The sequence below is a fragment of the Xenopus tropicalis genome, chromosome 3 (assembly GCF_000004195.4).
Source record: "Xenopus tropicalis strain Nigerian chromosome 3, UCB_Xtro_10.0, whole genome shotgun sequence".
NCBI classification, from domain to species: Eukaryota; Metazoa; Chordata; class Amphibia; order Anura; family Pipidae; genus Xenopus; species Xenopus tropicalis.
Window position 1 is genome coordinate 125,001,549 of NC_030679.2, and position 15,195 is coordinate 125,016,743.

A 15,195-nucleotide genomic window follows, 5' to 3' on the forward strand; every position below is an offset into this window, starting at 1 on the left:
CCCCAAAGGGGTCCCGACCCACAGGTTGAGAACCGCTGGTCTATGGTATGGTCTGACATGGTTCTTCATTGTCAAGACATCGTACTACAAGTCAGACAATTAGTACATACCACTTTCATAAGTTAAGGAACTTTTTTTAGGAGGTGCCCATTGTGGCTAAGCACCATTCACAAATTAATAATCATCAATAATCATGGTGGATCAGGTTTCAAAGTACAAAAAAACATGGTGACTTCTGTTTCTTGCATTTGCACCCTGTCCACCTATCGTAAATGAGTCCTATATTGTCTCTGTGGGCAGTACCCCACAAACCTCACAACAAATGGTGGAGCCCCTTGTGTCACATACCATGTTTAATTAATGCAAATTTGACAAGCATTCTTAGTACATTTTAAAGGGGGAACTATCATGGCAGTGCTTTCTAAATACATTCCCAGTTGGCTTGAGAGATGATTTATTTCTAGATATCTTCTTGCTCAAAAAAAATGTTCATGTTGTTTCCCCCATTGTAGTCAGTTCTCCCTCAGCCTGAGGCCTCAGTTTGCGATTCCAGTCATTGTCATTATTACCCTACTGTATGAAGTTATTGACGCTGGAACTTGCTATATTGAGCTCTGCCAGGCTCCTAGATCTACTCTTTGACTTTGACGGCTGAAAAGGAACAGCTGCTAATTAGGCTAATTTGGGAACGCAGGCGTTTGACAAGTCTAACATTGACTAGTGCAGATCTGAGTAAGTCTAACAAACCAGGTAATCTATAATTCCAAGGAAATATCCAGGGTGCATGTGTCTTGTGTAAAAACAAAAAAAAGTTTGTTCTTTATGTTATAAGGCCTTATCCTTAGCCCTCATGTTAGTGCTTCTGAAGGCATTGCTGCCTAGTTTAAGCCCTCTATCATATGGCATGGGCATACCAGCCAAGGGGCCACATGGGACAGTGGGCAGCCTGAGTATATTAGACAAGGGGCTACATGGGGAGGGAGGTCTGGGCATACCAACCAGGGGGGCTGCATGGGACAGAGGGAGGCATGGGCATACCAGCCAAGGGGCTACATGGGACAGAGGGAGACCTGCGGTACTGAATGGGTAAATAGTCCTGGTGCAAGAGCCATAAGTGGCACCTGGGATCAATTAGGGTTATTTAAGGATTGGCTGTGAAGGGCAGAAGGCCCCAGGTGATTTCCTATCTAGGAATGCTTACAGATATCCACACATACACACCCACAGCAGTATCCCCCTTCCTCCCACTTCACATTAGCACCAATTGATTAAGTTATCCTACTGGACTGTTAGGTCAGTAAGATATAGTCAATACAGGTATAAGACCCGTTATCCAGAATGCTTGGGACCTGGGGTTTTCCGGATAAGGGGTCCGATACAGTAATTAAACAGTAATTAAACCCACTTGGATTGTTTTGGCTCCAAAATGGATTAATTATATCTTAGCTGGGATCAAGTACAAGGTACTGTTTTATTATTACAGAGAAAAAGGAAATCATTTTTAAAAATGTGAATTATTATTTCTCTGATAAACCCCCAAATAAGCTCCATGACCTTTCTGCCATATTCTTTGTCTCTAAGTTTTTTATTTAGGTTTATTTTTTGTTGGTAATAGGTTTTATTGCTACTACTCCTACTACTACTCCTGAAAAAAGATGGCCTGAAACCTCTGATGGTCTATAACTTGCTGCGGGCAGTGTTTGGAGGTGCCGGTTTTACTGCCCTGATTATTTATAGAAATGAGCAATAACCTCTACCTTCAGATTTCTTTCTCCTGAGGATCTGTATGTACCAAGGGATTTTGTGCATGGGCAAGAATTGACATTATATGTAGTAGATGGCTTTTGAACTACCACATAGACACACAGTAGGTCTCCCTATCGTTCACACCAACCGTGTCTACTCTAAAAACTCTTAGCTTAGTTCATTTCTGTCTCCGAAATCACCACCTTTGTAGATTTACTTTTCATTGACCAGAATAAAATGTGTGTCAAGGAGTTAAAGTGAGTAATGAGAAATGAAAGTGAATCATTGCATAGATACCCAACTGCTCTGAAATGCTTTCCCCTGAATGTTTCCCCTGAATTCGGACCCAAAGAAATGTTCAGGTCTATCATTGTTTTATGCAACAAACAGACAAATGTATATTCATTTAAATAATAAGAACATATAGTACAGGCTTTGTATATTGCGGTCACTTTGCCCCATAGGTGGAAACCCATTAATGCACATATGCATGTATAAGTATCAGTATCAGGCAGCAAAGTGACTGGATTAGAAACATTACACATTTGGATTGTCCTGTTCGGGTTAGACCAGGGGTCCCCAACCTTTTTCACCTATGAGCAACTTTTAAATATAAAGAAATATAAACATGAAAAACATTCCTAGGTGGTGTCCAGTAAAGGCTATGATTGGTTTAGTAGCCTAATGAGGACTGGCAGACTACAGAAGGCTCAGAACACGTGGCCATTATGCATTCAAAATGTGCCTCAAAGTCAGAAATTCAAAAATGAGCACCTGCTTTGAGGCCACTGGGAGCAATTCCAAAGAGGTTAGTGAGCTCTTGAGCTCTGGTTGGGGATCACTGGATCAGAGTGTCAGGTTGATGACATATGCATATGCAATAACTGTATTCCTCTACAGTATCTAAGGACGTTATCTATCTTTGTATGCAGTTAATAACAATTATATGGTCATGCTGTACTTCTGGTCCCTAAACTTGGGTCTGGCCCAGGTTTTCGGATGGGGTTTGCAACCTGAGTGTCCACACCCATCACAAAGAAAAAAGCTTGAAGAGGATCACTCACACAGATATACTCTGGGCCAGGGCAGTTTTCTGCTAAAAGGAGCACTGGCTGTGTCGGACTGGCCCATTAGGATACCAGGGAAACTCCCAGTGGGCCCAGGTGTCAGTGGGCCCTCTTGCATCTAACTATTTGGCCAATTGCATGCTCATTCTCTATTTCTGTATGGGAAAAAGAGAGGCAAGGATAGAGAAAAGAGACCTGCACAATAAAGGGGTTTCGGGGGAAAGAGAGGCATAATAGTTTAGAAAGTAGGCCTATGATCCAAGGTTTTCTGGTGGGCCCCTTACAACTCAGTCCACCACTGAGCACTGGTGAAGAGTATTACGTAAGTTATAGTTATTGTACAGTGCTGCGGAATATGTTGATGCTTTATAAATGCATGATTATAATAAAATAATAAAGCGATTACAATCATTGGGGGGGGGGGTTGCCTAGCATTTGGCTCCCCCCAGGGATTTAATTTCCCTCTCCTTTAAAGGAGAAGGGAATCTACTGAAGCAATTTATTGGCAATAGGGCAAGCTTTAACGCTAATTATTCTGCAGAATGCTTTACTATACCTGAGTAAAGACCTAAAAGCTCCATCTGTTTGATTAAGATAGCAGCTGCTATTTTAGCTTGGTCTGACTTTACTTCCAGGCAGCAGCATGCAGAAAGGGAACAGCTCTCAGGTCAGATTACAGCAGAGAGGGGAGGGGGAAAGAGGAGGAAGCTGTGCAGACTCTTGCCATGCCCTGAAGGATTTTTCTGAGAGAAGGAAGTCTGATGCAGAAGATCATGTATACAGATTAAAAGTAAACAAATGTGGCGTTTCTTTTCACTGAGGACTCAAAGCAGCAGTTCAGTAAGTGCTTATGGCTGTATTTACATAGATGTTTCTGATAAAGCTTACTAAGTCTTTTCCTTTCCTTCCCATTTAAAGCCCCCGGTTTTCTAAAGCTGAGTGTCTGACTCACAGTCTTACAATGCAAAAGGCTGAGAAATCCATCTTCCACTTTCCAAATGTTAAACAAAGAACTCGATAACGAACAAGTAAACAATTTTAGAGCAGAGAAGCACATAGATTTATTAGGAGACATATTAGAAAAAAACAGAGCATAGCCACTCTACTATAAAGCTCTTACAGGGATATAAAAACAAATATATATTACTCAGTGCACCATTGGAATCAATTGCTAGTTAAAAATTAACCTTGTGATCCAAAAACTGGTTGATCTACCTTGTTTTGGTGACTTTTTTCTATTGCAGGAGGTCTTTTTATTTGGACGAATCTAAGTGACCCACAATAAACAGCATACTTGAGCCCCCAACCGGTAGGATAAGAATCCCTGGCATATTGGTTTAAGACCTGCAAAATAAAACATGGTCTAGTACTTTCCCACTGTGGGGTCCTTTCTCATTCCAGAAATTCTCAAGACAAATGAATGCTGGCCAAAACTTGTTTCTGATTCTTAATTATTATTTACAAGGTCTTGCAAGCTCAGCAAACAACATGAAGCTAATTGAATGGGCAGTATATACACATTTTTTAACCTAAGCAAAATAAACGTAAATTGAAAATACACTCTGTTTATTCTTTTTATTTAAAAAAATGCACATCTCTTAGTTATTCTAATTATAAAGCGGTAACAGAACATTCTGTTGCTTTCAAACAGTCTTATCATTAATTAGACTTTTTATTAGCTCTTTATAAACAACCCCCTCCTTAAATCCTTTTATCTGGTTATTTTGGCTTACAGATAGGCAGAAGTTCATTATGCAGGGGAATTATCTATGGACTGGTAATCTAATTATTTCATAATTTCCCTTATTGCCCTTTTTATCTTAAGAAATAACAGCAAAATGTATGTTCAACTCATGCGCCATTCATTTTACTCCCATTTAAAGGAGTGGTTTATCTTCAGGTTAACTATTAGTTTGTTATAGAATGTTCTATTCTTAGAAACTTTGCAGTTTAAGTTATTTGCCTTCCACTCCTGCATTTTTCACTACAATTTTATTGTTATTGTTACTTTTTATTACTTCCTTTTCAGTCCCCCTCCTATAAGTATTCAAATCTCTTATTCAAGCTATTGCCTGGTTGCTAGTAAAAATAAGAACCTAGCAACCAGATGCTGCTGAAATACCAAACTGGAGAGCTTCTGAACAAAATGCTAAATAACTGAAAAACCATAAAAAAGCAAAGACTAATTGCATACTGTTTCAGAATATTACTGCCTGCATCATACTAAAAGCTCTTTTTAATGTGAACTACCCCTTTAAGAGCTCTGGCACACAAGGGAGTTTAGTTGCCTGCGACAAATCTCCCTTGTTGCGGGCGACTAAACTCCCCGATATGACAAAATGTAAATCGCCGGTGGGATGTCATATCGGGGAGGTTAGTCGTCCGCAACAAGGGAGATTTAATCTCCCCATGTACCAGAGCCCTAAGGGGCAAAATGCAGTTTAGCATGAGAATTTGCAAACAGCAGACAGAAAAAGATAGGGCTGGCACTGGAAACATGACTAGTGTGTTATAAGTCAAGTGAGAGTAGTAGGAATAGTGGATATTATTTACATCTGACTCCTACTCTGCATTTATATATTTATATATATATTTTTTTTTTATTTTATTAATTTTTTTTTAATGGTCTTCTGTCAGGCTGCAAATGTTCCCAAACGCATACTAAGTTGAGTGGTTGTCTCATTTGCACATGCATTGTTCTCTAGTTACAAGTGACAGCACCATTGCCGTACCTTTACTAATTACAAGAAAGGGTTCCCTGACACTTTAAAAGCTATTCTCATCCATTCTCTCTCATTCAGCATGATAGGACTTCTACATGTGCCTCATTCCCGCAACAGCACTTTATTGTCTCTTCCTTCATAAGGTTTTATCATTTCATATGGTTTTATCTGCTACTTTGTCATACCTGCTGTTGATTTTGGGGTATACAAGGTGCATTTAACCCTGTCCCTGCTAGTGGGCATTGTAACACAGAAAGAATGAACTTAAATCTGTATTTGTGGTTGAATGAGAATGTGCTATGGCTCCCACAGCCACTAGCTCTTCTGCTGCTGCTGAAGTGCTTGCTTGTCAGCCTCCTGTACCGCGCGTACCCAGCATAATTGTTTTCATTCTGCTCTTTGTCTGCAAAGTAATGGAGAAGCCGCAATTAGTCAGACAGATAAACAGCCGTAGATGAGATTCTGGAATTTTGTGTTCCCCGGATAATACTAAACAATCATTTTTTCCGGTGTATATGGAGATGAAAGAGTTTCAAGGGGGTGCGTAACAATGGGGATTGGCATGTAAAAATAACAGCTATTTTGTACTGTGGAATAAATCGCACACCTTTCACCCTCTGTGCGCTTGGTTGTGCTATTATAAATAGGATAATGCAAGGGGGATGCACAGCTACTATAGTCATAGGAATATCGCTTATTGCTTTGTTAATGGAGGATATAAAAGCAGCCTTCTGCCTTGTAGGGTCATCTCATGTCAAAGCTGCAGGCTCTCGGCAAGGCAGGCACAAAAGTAGAATCACTTGCAACCGATGGGGTACTTTTTGTAATGTAGAAAAGTGATAAAAAAAAGATTTATTGCTGGGGGTTATAACAATGGGTACATTTGCCCTATTGTAAATGTAAGGGCAATGGCATGTGTAGCAATTCTAGGCTTGCATTCACTCTGCCTCAGAGCTATTAATCAACTGTACATGCTCTAAAAATAAAAGTAGCCCCGAAAGTTCATTGAAACTGTATCATTATACTGAACTCGGGACTGGGGTTTGAGAAAGGGGGACCCTTGTCACTACAGGAAGGCAGGGGCCCTAGTTGAGAGGGATGTTATTGCACACTATTTGACCAATCATGCAGCCATATCCATCTAAAATTACATCATTGGTTGGAGTTTCAAACTGTCTCTGTAAGCAATGTCAGCACCAGAACAGTATGAAGGGAACATGGGGGTTTATATTAGGGTTACCACCTTTCTCTTTCCCTAACTCTGGGCAGTGTGGGTGAGCAGTTACATCATGGAGATGGGTGACATCAGGGGGTGGGCCAGGATGTCAGGGGTGGGACCATAATGTCAAGGGGTGGGCTATGATGCAGCGATTGGCTGATCATGTAATTCAAGGGGAGTATTTTTCAGATTTACTGATTTGAAAAAGTTAGTTTTTACCCGGACAGCCCTTGGAAAAACCGAGCTGACCACAGCTGGCAACCCTAGGTTATACAGATGATCAGAAGCAAACAAACCAAACAATATATAAAACCATATATATTGCCAAGGTGCAAAAATCACCACCACTGTAATCTAGAGCAGTAGTAGAAATGTGCCCTCTGGAGTAATAAATTGAATTGCACCATCTGGCAGTTTAATGGAAAACTCTGGGTTTGGTAAATGCCAGCACAGCACTACCTTCCTAAATGGAGGAATAATGGTCTGGGGATGTTTCCAATTGTTTGTGCAAGGGCCCCTGGTACAGTGGAATGCAAGCCTGAAGGCTACAAAGTACAGTGACTTTCCTGAAAAGCTGATTTTCGTCTAGATATTGGTTGGGTAGGGCCATCAGAGGGCCCCATAAATGGATAGAATCAGCATCTTAAATCTGTCTATGAGCCATCTTTAGATGTAGCTCTTACAGATTTATGGCTTCTCCTTTTAACAAATCAGCAGTTAGTATATGAAATGTTCCTAACCCATGCAGTCAGCCTGAGGAACAGAATGTGCTTCCCCTGTTGTCCCCTACGTATCATGTCTGCTTCATTTCACACGGCCTTTCCCCTCTTCAGTAGTGAACTATCCCCTCTCTCCCAAGCCTCTGCTGGAACACTGAGCTCAAAGAGGGTCAAAGTACAGCTGGGACACCGCGTGTCTGTTTATTTGTGTGCATAGAAGCAGCTGTCTGTGTGTATCCTCTGTGGCCTAGAGACATGTACAGAGCAAGGATGTATTGCTGTGTTTGCAACAGGGGAGGGGGGGGGGGAAATGTAGCGCCGTGCAACTGTGCAGTATCATATATATTAGGGACAACAACAGAGTGTTGACTTTGACAACTTGATGGGCAACTACTGGCTTTCAACTTCAACTACTGTATAATCATGTCAGTTGTGGAGAACACCCACTAGGGCCCATTTACAGTCATTGTGCAAATCACACACTAATGCATTGGTGTATCTATTAACATCGAAGACAAACATCATAGGTCATGTTGCCCATAGCAACCAGTCAGATCTTTGTTTTTGTTTTCTAATTTTTAGGTGACTGTTCAAATCTAATTGCTGGTTGCTATGAGCAACATCACTGGTGATGTTTGTCTCCAATGTTAAAGGAACAGTAACACCAAAAAATGAAAGAGCTTTAAAGTAATAAAACTATAATGCACTGTTGCCCTGCACTGGTAAAACTGGTGTGTTTGCTACAGTAACACTACTATAATTTATATAATAAGCTGCTGTGTAGCCCCGGGGGCAGCCATTCAAGCTGGAAAAAAAGGAGAAAAGGCACAGGTTACATAGCAGATAACAGATAAGTTCTGTAGAATACAATAGTATTTTATCTGTTATCTGCTATGTGCCTGTGCCTTTTCTCCTTTGAATGGCTGCCCCCATGGCTACATAGCAGCTTATTTATATAAATTATAGTAGCCTTTCTGAAGTAAACACACAACTTTTACCAGTGCAGGGCAGCAGCACATTATATTTTAGTTACTTTTATACACTTTCATTTTTTGGTGTTACTTTTCCTTTAAAGGAAGACTATACCCTCAAACTATACCATCAGCCAATTAATGGGCAAACTACTGTCTTTTACTCCCACACTTCTTCCTGTTACAGTTACAGCTGCATTATTTCCTGTCATGTGATCTTTTAGGGAGCACCCAGCCCATCACAAAATGGTGGCTCAAGCAAAAGGATGTAAAAGGGCAATATTTACTGATATATATTCCCATTTGGTGAGATTCTTTAATAGGTCACTTAGTATGTTATAAACAGATCTGTTGGTTCTGTACTCATTCTGGGGGTATAGTTTTCCTTTAATAGTTACATCCCTAAAACCATTCCATAACCAACACAATCTGCACCCACATTTTTGCACACAGACCCAAATTGTCATCTGCCTTTGTAAATCTTAGTACACTAATTTGCTGGTGCCACAGTTAAGGTGGCCATACACGAGCAGATCCGCTCGCTTGGCGATGTCGCCAAGCGAGCGGATCTTCCCCCGATATCCCCACCTACGGGTGGGCGATATCGGGGAGCATTTAGGTAAAAAAAATAATAATCTGATCGTTTGGCCCTGGGGCCAGACGATCGGATTATGTGGGCGGCAATGGGGCAGTCGGATTGGGGACCGCATCAACGAGCCGATGCGGTCCCCGATCCGACCAGATTTTCTAACCTGGCCGATCGAGATCTGGCCAATTTCAGGCCAGATATCGGTCGGCCAGGCCGCTCTGCTCTCCCCATACACGGGCCGATTAGCTGCCGAATCGGTCCAAGGGACCCATATCGGCAGCTATAGTCGGCCCGTGTATGGCCACCTTTACACTGGAATACTGGGAAATAAAATTGAGAGTAAAAAGCACAGTGTACTGCCTGCAACTTATGCCCTTACTTTGTAACTGAGCCCTAATCTAGTGGCATTTGTATATAGTTTAGGACTACCCAAAAGGGTATAGTAATCATTTATCTGTATGTACGCTTGAAATGTGCAAGCTCTATAAATATTATAGTAACACTAACACAGTAAGTGTATATCAGCTTATTTATGGATAGATGGCTCATTCGTGGAGCAAACAAACTGCAATGGGCAAATTCAGGGCATTGTGAGCACTTTCCTGTTTTCCTCACAAACAATGTCTGACAGCAGCACCACAGTTGCAACAGACTCCTAGTTAAACTTCTTTTTTAAATATACTAAAAATAGTTTTGGACATTTCACAACACAAATTTGTTTTCATCTGCCCTTATTCCAAGTTTTTCCATATTTATGTCATTCTTTCCTTACCCCCTCCCTTCACCCCACTTCCAACCATTATAGACAATTTGTCACACTTCAGTGTTGTCTAAGTAAGAATGTACCAGATCCAGGATTTCATTGGAGAACACGGCCAAATACCAAAGTATTTTGGCGGAATCTAACAAGTGCTTATGATTGGCTCATTATGGCTGCAAGCACAGTTTTATTTGTGCAATTTTCATTAAAGGGCTTGTTTACCTTTGAGTTAACTTTTAGTATGATGTAGAAAGTGATATTCTGAGACAGTTTGCTGTTGGTCTTCATTTTTTTATCTGTGTTTTTTTTACTATTTAACTTTCTGTTCTGCAGCTGTCTAGTTTGACATTTCAGCCGGTTTCTAGGGTCCAAATCACCTTAGCAACCAGGCAGTTGCTTAAAGGACAATGAAAGGTTAATATAAATTAAAAGTAAGTCTATAGGCATTCTTTTTAAGTACTTACTGCATATCTAAATTCCCAGATCCCTGCTTGCTTCTCTGAGATATGGTGCTGGCAGCCTACAGCAGTGTGAAGACTACAGTGAAATCACTGAAATCTCTCTCCCCTTCCCGTAGCTGCCAGCGGCAGCCTTCCTATTCTCTGAGCATGTGTGTAACTTGATCCTGTCTCCTGTTCTGAGCTACACATGCCCACCAGCCAATCAGAAGCGGATCTGGCAGAGGGGAGGGGGGGAGGGAATGAAACACATGTGCAGTATGAAGCAAGGAGGGAAAGGAAGGGAGAATACCTTTTTAGAGATGGCTGCCTGTTCTAGAAAATGTGAAGTAAGTGTGACTGAGTAAATATTTGATTAGGTGAGCCAAAAGTGTAGCGTTTTTACTAAACAATAGGAGGACTATTGGGCAGTATGCTTTTTACATTTTGACTTGCATTCTCCTTTAAATGAGAAAGTGGAATATGAATAGGAGGGGCGTGAATAGAAAAATAATTGAGAAAAAGTAACAATAACTATAAAATTGTAGTCTCACAGAGCAATAGTTTGTTGGCTGCCGGGGTCAGTGACCCCTATTTGAAAGCTGGTAAGAGTCCGAAGAAGAAGACGAATAAATCATACTATAAAAAATAAAAAACTATAAAAAATGAAAACCAACTGAAAAGTTGCTTAGAGTTGGGTATTCTAAGTGGTCACAAACCTATGGTCCATTAACATAGATATGTAGATTAGTGAAACTAGATACAGTGGCTTCAGCCTAGTAACTAAGGGAATGGAAAATGTAGGGTATTTTTTTTTACATTTTAATATGATATAGAATGTCCTATTTCTAGCATCTTTGCAGTTGGTCTTCATTATTTGTTATAGTTTTTTAATTATTTGCGTTTCTCTTCCAACATCTTTCCAACTTTAAATGGGGGTCACTAACCCTAGTGGCTAACCCTATTGCTTACAATTTCATTATTATTGTTACTTTTTATTCCTCATCTTTCTGTTCAAGCCATATTCCAGTCTCTCAGGTATACAAGACCCTAGCAACCAGATTGCTGCTGAAATTCCAAATTGGAGAGCTGCTGAACAGAAAGCTAAAGCTAAAACAAAAAACCACAAATAATAAAAAAAAACAAAAAGCAATTGCAAATTGTCTTATAATATCAATGTCTACATCTTACAAAATGTTAACTTTCAGGTAAAAAAAACCCTTAATGCCATAGGCACTATTAACCCTATGGGCCTCTAGAGTACTAATAACATGTGTTTTGCACTGCAAATGTTGACCTTCTTCTAGACTTCTATTGAAACGGCACAAAGCTCCACATTATGAATCGTCTTAATGGAACAACCCCAGGGCACAAACTGCCTAATAAATCTCATACTCATACAGTGATTACAACAGCAGTGGCTAAACTGCCACTTCCACCATCCGTCAACGTATAGTGATGTGGGCAAGCCAGATTAGGGATGTATACACAGGTATGGGTCCTGTAATCCATAATGCTTGGGACCTAGAGTTTTCTAGATAATTTCCGTAATATTGGATAAACATACTTTATCTACTAAAAAATAATTGAAACTTTAAAGAAGTAGTTCACCTTTGAAAAACTTTTAGTATAATGTAGAGTGTGCTATTCTGAGACAGTTCGTAAGTGGTCTTTGTTTTTATTATTTCAATTTTTGATTTATTTAGGTTTTTGTTTAGCAGCTCTCTAGTTTGGTATTTCAGGAGCTATCTAGTTGCTAGGGTCCAATTTAACCTAGCAACCAGGCAGTGGTTTGAAAGAGAGACTGGATTATGAATAGAGGAAGGGATAAATAGAAAGATAAGTAATAAATGGTAACAATAAAATTGTTGCCTCACAGAGCAGTTGTATTTGGATGCTGTGGTCAGTGACCCCCATTCGAAAGCTTGAGTAAGAAGGAGAAGACAAATCATTCAAAAAATATAACAAAAAATTAGGGCTAGTTGGAAAGTTGCTAAGGATAGGCCATTCTTTAAAGGAGAAAGAAAGGCTAATAAAGAGTTAATCTCAAGCTGCAGGCATACCTTCAGTTCAATAGTGCCCTTAAGTGTCTCCCCATATTTCTCCCGTTCAGATGATCAGAAGCCTCATAGGAAAATAACGCTGAGCTCTGTAAAGAAAATTCCCATAATGCCTTACTCCTGCACCAAGACCCCTGTACATGTGCAGTAAGACCATGAGGAAGCTTCCTGCTGATTGACTCAGACCACACATTCCTTAGGGGGGGAGCAGGAGAGGGAGAGAGCTGCGCAGACTCTGGCACAGGAATAAAGGAAACAAGGAAGGAAGAAAATCATGTGTTTCTTTTGACAGAGTGCAGTGTATCAGTGAGTGCTTATGGCTGTATTTACATAGACCTTTCTGATAAAGCTTACTTAGTTTTTACCTTTCCTTCTCCTTTTACATACTAAAAGTTAACCTGAATAAGTTTGAACTTAAAATAAAAGGTTTCTGGATAATGGGTCCTACAGCTTTAGAATCTAAATATCTATGATAACTAATATTGTTTTGTATCTTGTTTATGTGAGCAAAAAATGTATACAGGTATGGGATCCCTTATCCAGAAACCTGTTGTCCAGAAAGCTGAAAACTACTGAAGACCAGCTTCCATAGAATCCATTTTAAGCAAGTAACTTTAGTTTTAGAAATGATTTCCTTTTTCTGTGTAATAATAAAACAGTGCCTTGTACTTAAGGTATGGAGACCCAAATGACAGGAAAAAAAAGTTTTCTGTAAAAGCAAGGTCTCAAACATTCTGGATAATAGATCCTATACCCGTATAAAATATACAGTAACTACATAAAAGCATTTATTGTCTCTTTGCTTTTAATCTGACGGCATCTTTGTGACTCATGTAGCAAATAATAGCAAATTGTCATAAGCTAGTTAAACGCCTGCTCAGAGTTCTATATATGCTGTGTTTACTTAGGTGTCTCTTTGCAAATCGCTGTCTGCTGCCCCACAGATCCCCTGTCAAGCTTGTGTAATGTTATTAGCCCCGTGGGGCCTGGGGCATCTTCAGATCTTAAGAGTAGGGCAGCCCAGGACTGCAGGCAGCTTGTGGGGCAATTCATTAACACCAAATCCAATCGCCTGGATGGAAGAGTCTGATTACCTTCATATCTCCGCTCTGCTCCACAGTCCAAATCAAATTTGGTTTGACCAGTGACTGTTCCAATTGCATTAATGAATATTCCGAGGATCAAATGCAGTAGGGAAACCCAGGATTTACAGACAATGCGAAGATTGTGAAAGAAACCAAAATAATACAAAAGGTTGAATGCAGACAAATAGGGAGGTACAGAAGAGGGGGACCCCTTCAATGCCGGGAGGGCTGGGCCCCATCTGAGAGGCGGGGGGGAATTACATAGATTCTTCAGATGTCAGAATGATGCTGGAGTAGCAGTACAATGGCTGGAGGGACATCCTTGATGTGTATACTGAAATATTATGCAATATAACATGCCCTTTGTACAGATATCTGTTTTTATTTCCCAAGAGTCCCTCTAGTCCTAGATGCCCAGGGAAATCGTACTCTACCCTGGTTGGAATCAAAACTGAAAATACAGTGTACAGTCAGGTAACATATAAGGTGCTTTCAAGGAATAGTGTATATGTTAATATAAACACATAAAGCACATTACTGTAACAGAAGTTTTACAACTGTAAAGGATCTGTAGGAAGACAGTATATAAAAATTTGAATTAGAATGTGTATAGAAAGAAAGAGAGGATATACCTGATACACCCATAGGGGCTTGACATAGTGTGCAAGGAAAGGAATTATATACGATGGAGACGCTTGACAAAGGGCCACATTCAGTGTAAGGAGTTAAAGTGATCACATAATCTAGCTAACAGAAGTCTAGGAGGAAATGTGGAATTTAAGTAAAAGATAGGTTATATTTCATTGAGTTGAATTTGGCACATACTGTTACACTGACTGGGCATTAAATGGGAAAACCTTGTTGAAAGGTTTGGGGGATAATTTGGTTTTGTTTTTTTGTGGTGTTCTATGTGAAATCAGCCAAAATGTATGCCGGACTTTGAAGTAAAGTCCGGCATGGGTCTGGTCAGGCAGGCTTGTGTCCAACCTGGACCCACAACCCAACTTTCAATGTGCTAGAGTTTTCTGTGATGCTCATATTGATGTGTATTCACACTAAAAGGCCAAGCAATGAATATGGAAGCAGTATCCTATCAACATTTGGCATCAGTTTACATGAGTACAGGTGGTCTAGATTTTCTTTCTTTGAATATTATGATAAGGAGTGCATTTTTGGTGTGACATTTTTCAGAAAGCTTATAGATAGTAGGCTGAGAATATGCAGGACAGAATGGTCAGAATCCATGGAATAGAATAACAGTTTGTTCCAGTATAATGGACAGTTACCAGTATGATGGACTTTTTTTTTTTTTAACAATTCATTGGAGTCTATGGGTGTTTTTCTCATGGCGAAACAAGGCGAAAATTTTCAACCATCACTAGTAAAAAAATCTCTCTATAAAGTAAAATAGAATGGTAAAAATGTGTGGGATGCAATGGGATGCAATTATGTTGGATTAAATGGATAGAATCTGCTGAGCAGTATGGAAAGAATGAGCAGGACTGAAAAGACTCAGAACTGAATGGGTAGAATGAGTTGTATAGAATGGGTGGTATAGAATAAATTCAGTGTGTGTTATAGAATAGTTAAAATCCTCAGAACAAAATAAAAAAAATAAACCTGTGTGATATTGAACGGTTTATCTGAGTGGGACACAATGATATGTGAGAATGTGTAGGATAAAGGTCTTTGCTATAAAGCTGAATATTTAGCCAAGATAATGACGGGCAATGACTATCATATAACATTGTACTTTTCATTGGTAACTGTTTGCATGAAAAGGAACATAAGATAAAGATGTAATTATTTGGTTTGCCAT